The sequence below is a fragment of the Lethenteron reissneri genome, chromosome 37 (genome assembly GCF_015708825.2).
Source record: "Lethenteron reissneri isolate LAM-NWPU_2019-01 chromosome 37, ASM1570882v1, whole genome shotgun sequence".
NCBI lineage: Eukaryota > Metazoa > Chordata > Hyperoartia > Petromyzontiformes > Petromyzontidae > Lethenteron > Lethenteron reissneri.
In genome coordinates, this window is record NC_083815.1 from 9,614,099 (window position 1) to 9,620,740 (window position 6,642).

Consider the following 6,642-nt stretch of genomic DNA (forward strand, 5'->3'; position numbering starts at 1 on the left):
GTGAGCGAGTTAATGCACAGCCAATAGCGACTGTGGCCTAAAATAATAATCATACCTTGACCCAAGCTGTATATTTGACTCATGCTGTATATTTGGAGTTTGCATGTTCTCTCTCCCCGTGGTCGTGTAGATTTTTCCCTGGGACCTCCGGTGTTTTCCCTCCACATTTAAAAACATGCGTTTAGGATATTGGCTGTGATACATTTCCACATGATAAGCCACTTCGTTGAGCTATCATTTGTGGCCTAGTCGCTTTTGAAAAGAGCTACATAGCTCAGTGAGCCCTACCTAGTAATATAAAAATAGTTTAGTTTTAGTTTAATAATAAATACAACGCTGAACATAACATTAATATGTTTAAATCACAGTTACTTATCACAGGCCCAAAGGTCTAAAATGCCCAGTGGCGAACGTAGCACAATTGAAGTTGTAAATGATACGTATGAGTTTACACGTTTCTTGACTGGAGCAAGGTTATATAACAAAAACAAACTATATGAAGAGGAACGATGAGAGGGAATTCCACAGCCGAGAAGTATGTTGATCCTATAAGTAGGGTGGCTGAGCACAGTGTTTCTTATAACAAACACAGTTGAACTTATTTATTGAAAAATTTGCGAAGAAAATATTCGTTTTTTTATGTATACACATATCTCTTTTCTTGACAGGCAATTATTACCAATTTCTCCTTTCCAGCTTTATTTTGTAATAATATTCCCGACTTCACTTTTTCTACCCTCACTAAAAATCAATATTCAGCAAAATAGATCAATAAATATATACACTCCTGTGGGGCGACTGACCCCTTTCGAGATGAGCTCTGATCCATTGCTGGTTTGGAGCATGAAGATACTCTGTCTATTAAGTGTAGTTATGACACAAAAGTTAATCGTGTTCCTGTTGAAGATGGTATTTTTTGTACACCAATTTTCTTTGTTTGCCGTTGATGCTGCCATCCACCGATAGTCGGGAATTACGAAGCTACTAAGGAACAAAACATAATTTTATCACGATGCGCCATTCGTAGCAACGACAATAACCTTGCCAGGGATTTCAAATGTGCCAAACACATCGTTGCGATTGCTGCTATCAGCAACGTTACACAAACCTAGTAAATGCTCTTATCTCAGGGGGAATAACACTCTAATGTGCTGCTGTACATTGCAATACATATTCTATTTTCCGAATGGTTTTTTCAGAGTTCTGCAAATTATATATTTTATTTGCAAATTTTGATCCCTTTTTATCCCTTTTCCTATTTTATATTTCCCTTATTAATCGTCATAATCACTTTTGTTTCCCTCCATTTTCAGTTTAGTCCATAAGCAAACTTTAGTTACCTCATAATTTATCGTGGTGACGAGAACTATTATTTATTTTTCAACCATGGTTAAATCCGCAGCCGGGATAATCTGCTCATGGATAATAATTGGCGGTTAACTTTACTCACATACATGCAGTACACACATATTCACCGCTTTTTATGCAGCTGTGCGCCTAAATGTCAAGTCTGTGCAAGAGAGGCAGTGGCTCTCATTGACAATTCAAGCGATGGAAAACTTCAGTCTTATCGTGGAACACAAAACAAGGTCATGAACCAAAGGATCTTCCTCATTAGAGAATCATGTGATAACACGAAATCTCAATTTTATATTTTCTCATTTTCACAAGGAAAAACGTCACTGCCACTTCATCGTCACTAACCATACACGAGATCTGACTGCTCGCGTCTGTACATCTTGCACTTTGCGCTGATCTCGCTTCAAAGGCGGGATCGAATGCAAAACTCTGGAAGCCTCGTCTTAAAGTGTGCACATACGAACACGTGCGCATTATTCTACCTCCGCAATTTCCTTTGATATGCCCACGTAGCCACCCACGGCTGGCTGCCGTGACCTCCTTTTTCGCAGCGGTGCTAGACAGCCGGGGCACAGATAAGGTTATTAATTTTTCACGTCGCCGCTCGCCCAACGAAAATAGATGGTGTGCATGCGGAGGGGCTGGTGCATGCGGAGTTATGTAAGGGACGAGAGATGCAGTTTCTTCCGCCCGGAGCGCGCAGTTTGAGCTCCTCTGTGACGGCCTGCGGCGGAATTGACACGAGTTGTCTCTGGCAGCGTGCGCTGCACCGTCGAGGTTTGTGCTATGTGCTCGTATATGGAGAGATCGCCTTTTTGCTAAGCATCATTAATGTCATTAGCGTCACTGTCACCGCCACCGCTGCTGCCGCCTCGGTGGGAATTGGGTGTCGCTATCGTGGGCTTTGCCATGAACGTCATCGTTGTCGTTATTATTATTGTTAATTTCATTTCTACCCGGTGCATCCGTGGCGGCTCAACAAATTTGACATCGGGTTGGCAGATGCGAGGGTGAAATCGTGGAAAAACCCACCCGCATGTCAATGACGTGCTTGTAGGAGGCATAGTTTGACAGTTCTCTTGATTTTTATCGCCAGCATGCCAATTTCCTCGGGGAGGTCTCGGGGCGGCTGTGAAGGCGTCCGAGTGAGAGACTTCCCTTCATTCATTGCGATTAGTAGCTTCGCATTTTCGCCACGGCGTTTGAGACCCATTCAGGGCGGTGAAAAAGGCACCCATGGCTGTAATGAGACGATGTCACAACGCGAGGTTGCACTGTGCAAATATAGCAGCTCACGGCTTTTGTCAGTGTCAAAGGGGTTGTGTTGTGTGGACTTGACGGTCATGGGGACAGCATTTGAGTGCTTTTTTGTTTTGTTTCGTTTTGTTAATCAATGTCTACCGTTTGCAGACAAGACAGTAAAATCATGACTTAAAGCTTTCGTGACTGCAGCAATTCCTGTTATTTGGGTCTTTCGGTAACCTATCTACGTGACTTTACCGAAAGACCAAAAAAATACAGTTATATCACTTTCATGGGAAGGCCAATAACATGACGAGGGTTTTTTAATTAGAACACTATTTTTCAGAGGTCACTCACAACAGCCCCACCTCATGGAAATGTCAAGAGCCGCCACTGGTTGCAGCGGTTTCTAATATGAACAACTCAACATGTTATCTTCATGAGGCAATTCACGTTGAAAGAATCATTATATGTATAAAAAACCCACACACAACAAAATAATTGATAGAACAGTATTTTTTTAAAGAAAAATCTTTTCTCATTTCCAGCTGCTTGGTGGGGTGGCACCCCAACGCCCCTAGTGGACGAACCGCGCCTGTCCACATTGACTGTTCAAGAAACAGTGGGCTTGCGCAGGACACGTCGATAGGAGAGTGGGGCACCCAAGAGAGGGAGCACGAGATTTCCTCGCTCCAGATGAACTGTGGCATTCCGCGACCGTGTGGTTTGGCAACGGCGCTGTCTTGGCGCACCGTGGGTAAGATGCGAATATGTAGACAAGGACACGCGTGAAGAAGTAGAACAAGGCGTATTGATCGCTGAAATCGAATAACATTTACGTGCACAAGGCTCATTGTTTAACGCAGGTAAATGTTATTTTATTTCGGCTGTTTGTTCATTACGCGTGTGCACCATCAAGACAGTAGACAATGATTGAGTGTGAGTCATGAGTTATATTGTCAGTGAAGAGTGGTAAAACATTTCCCCTGACCAAATCAGAATCATAATATCTATACTCTTTGTTTTTTTCAGTAAAGTCACGTAGGTCACGCAGGTGACTTTACCAAAAAGTATGGATTCCTGTAGTCACGAAAGCTTCAAATCAGAATTTCTACCTATACTGAAAGAGTCCGATGAGCTATGAAGATCTTTTTCACAGATGTTCAGTGGGGGCGGATCAATACAAAACACATTAGGAGTACAAAGTATAGGAAAGGTAAATAGATCACTTAAAAAAATCTACAAATAAAACGAAACTATGTTTATCTCACCAGGTAAAGCCTACTGAACTATTAGTTTATTTACAGAAGCGACCTGCCCACAAATGATAGCTCAACAAAGTGGCTTATCATGTGGAAATTTCTAGGAGCAAAATAGTCTAAATAATCTAAATCACCCTGAATGTGCCCAATATCCCCAGATCTTAAATGCTAAGGAAAGTTCATCCTGGTCAGTGCATGTCAGGTGTTGTGGGCATATTGTTGCAACGGTTATAATGTTCCAGCACATGGCAGTAGAGCAATGGATGCAGTCCACAAATAGATTTGATCCACTCACGGGGTTTATTAATGAAAATACAGCTGTGTGGAGAATTGTGAGTGCTGTCCTCATATGAGTAACTTTTCTCCAGGCACTCTGGTGTTCGTCCCACATGCCAAGTACTTCATGGAATTGGCCAAATATCTCAATGTATGACCCTTGTGAAAATATCATTGAGTGATGCTTCCGTTTGTAAACAATTGGCATAATAAATGTCATTGCAGAGGGCTGGTACGCAAGTTGACTCGGGAACAGCATCGTGTGCTTGGCGATCCTGTGATGCGATATCCCGTTTTCGATTGGTGAGAGTGAATCAAAATATTCTCAAGCGATGGGTATGCCGAACATATTAATTGCTGAAACGTACGAATGTGAACAGTGGCGGATAGGAGAGTGAATTGTGAGTCTGTGGCAGTGAAAAGTCGTGCGGTTGCATGTAACCCAAGGCGAAGAGGGGCAAAAGTTGCTGAGAATTCCCTGAGAAGTACATGCAGATAGGGAAGGGCATGTGTTTTTATTTTTAGATTTGTCAAAGTGACGTCCTGCCCTAATTAGCATTGGGGTAGTGCTCATCTCCTTTTTACAGCCTTGAGCAGGGGTGGAAATTCCTACTTCCGAAGGCAAGGGAGAGTCTCTCCAAAGCACACTGTTGACTTCCCCACGACGTGGACCTCATCTTATGGATACCAGAAGGATGATGGGCTAAGTTGAACTTTTTTCGCACCGTATCTAGCCAACTGTGCATGGTAATCGTGCTATTTAGAGATGAGAGGGGAAAGACAACAAACTAAACACAACAAGCAATTTTATAGAAATACGTTTCCAATCTATATTTAAAAGTGCATAGCTGATAATTGGTTCTTTACCCTTCTATCTGGCAACAAAACTGACACCTTTTTGCAAGGAGTCATGTTTGCATAGACCGCAATACCTGCAGTCATAATACAAACAAAAGAACATAACTCTGATAATGTGCACTGTCCTTGAAGTTGATTGGTCCACACCCGAGACAGCTTTCCTTCGAGCCTAGTCTCATATGGGTTGGACCAGATGACGCCAAAAGGCGCACAACTCAAGGACAATGCACCATCAGAGTATGAGATGCTTGCCCCGAGCTCTCATACTCTGATGGTGCATTGTCCTTGAGTTGTGCGCCTTTTGGCGTCATCTGGTCCAACCCATATGAGACTAGGTTTGAAGGAAAGCTGTCTCGGGTGTGGACCAATCAACTTCAAGGACAGTGCACATTATCAGAGTTATGTTCTTTTGTTTGTATTATGACTGCAGGTATTGCGGTCTATGCAAACATGACTCCTTGCAAAAAGGTGTCAGTTTTGTTGCCAGATAGAAGGGTAAAGAACCAATTATCATATTTTTACTGGCAAATGAGGTCCCCATAGTGTAGATGCTTGCCCCGAGCTCTCATACTCTGATGGTGCATTGTCCTTGAGTTGTGCGCCTTTTGGCGTCATCTGGTCCAACCCATATGAGACTAGGCTCGAAGGAAAGCTGTCTCGGGTGTGGACCAATCAACTTCAAGGACAGTGCACATTATCAGAGTTATGTTCTTTTGTTTGTATTATGACTGCAGGTATTGCGGTCTATGCAAACATGACTCCTTGCAAAAAGGTGTCAGTTTTGTTGCCAGATAGAAGGGTAAAGAACCAATTATCATATTTTTACTGGCAAATGAGGTCCCCATAGTGTAGATGCTTGCCCCGAGCTCTCATACTCTGATGGTGCATTGTCCTTGAGTTGTGCGCCTTTTGGCGTCATCTGGTCCAACCCATATGAGACTAGGCTCGAAGGAAAGCTGTCTCGGGTGTGGACCAATCAACTTCAAGGACAGTGCACATTATCAGAGTTATGTTCTTTTGTTTGTATTATGACTGCAGGTATTGCGGTCTATGCAAACATGACTCCTTGCAAAAAGGTGTCAGTTTTGTTGCCAGATAGAAGGGTAAAGAACCAATTATCATATTTTTACTGGCAAATGAGGCCCCCATAGTGTAGATGCTTGCCCCGAGCTCTCATACTCTGATGGTGCATTGTCCTTGAGTTGTGCGCCTTTTGGCGTCATCTGGTCCAACCCATATGAGACTAGGCTCGAAGGAAAGCTGTCTCGGGTGTGGACCAATCAACTTCAAGGACAGTGCACATTATCAGAGTTATGTTCTTTTGTTTGTATTATGACTGCAGGTATTGCGGTCTATGCAAACATGACTCCTTGCAAAAAGGTGTCAGTTTTGTTGCCAGATAGAAGGGTAAAGAACCAATTATCATATTTTTACTGGCAAATGAGGTCCCCATAGTGTAAGTGCATAGCTGCAGTGGTTTTCTAATTTTGGAAGGAAAAGTCAACCCTCATCTGGGATGTGAACTCGCAACCCTACGATCGCGAGCCGCTCGCACTATTGCTGAACCGCATGGCCATTCCACCCACGAGCAGCTATTATGTAACTCACATTTACAAATGAGAATTCCATTAAAATATTGAATAGT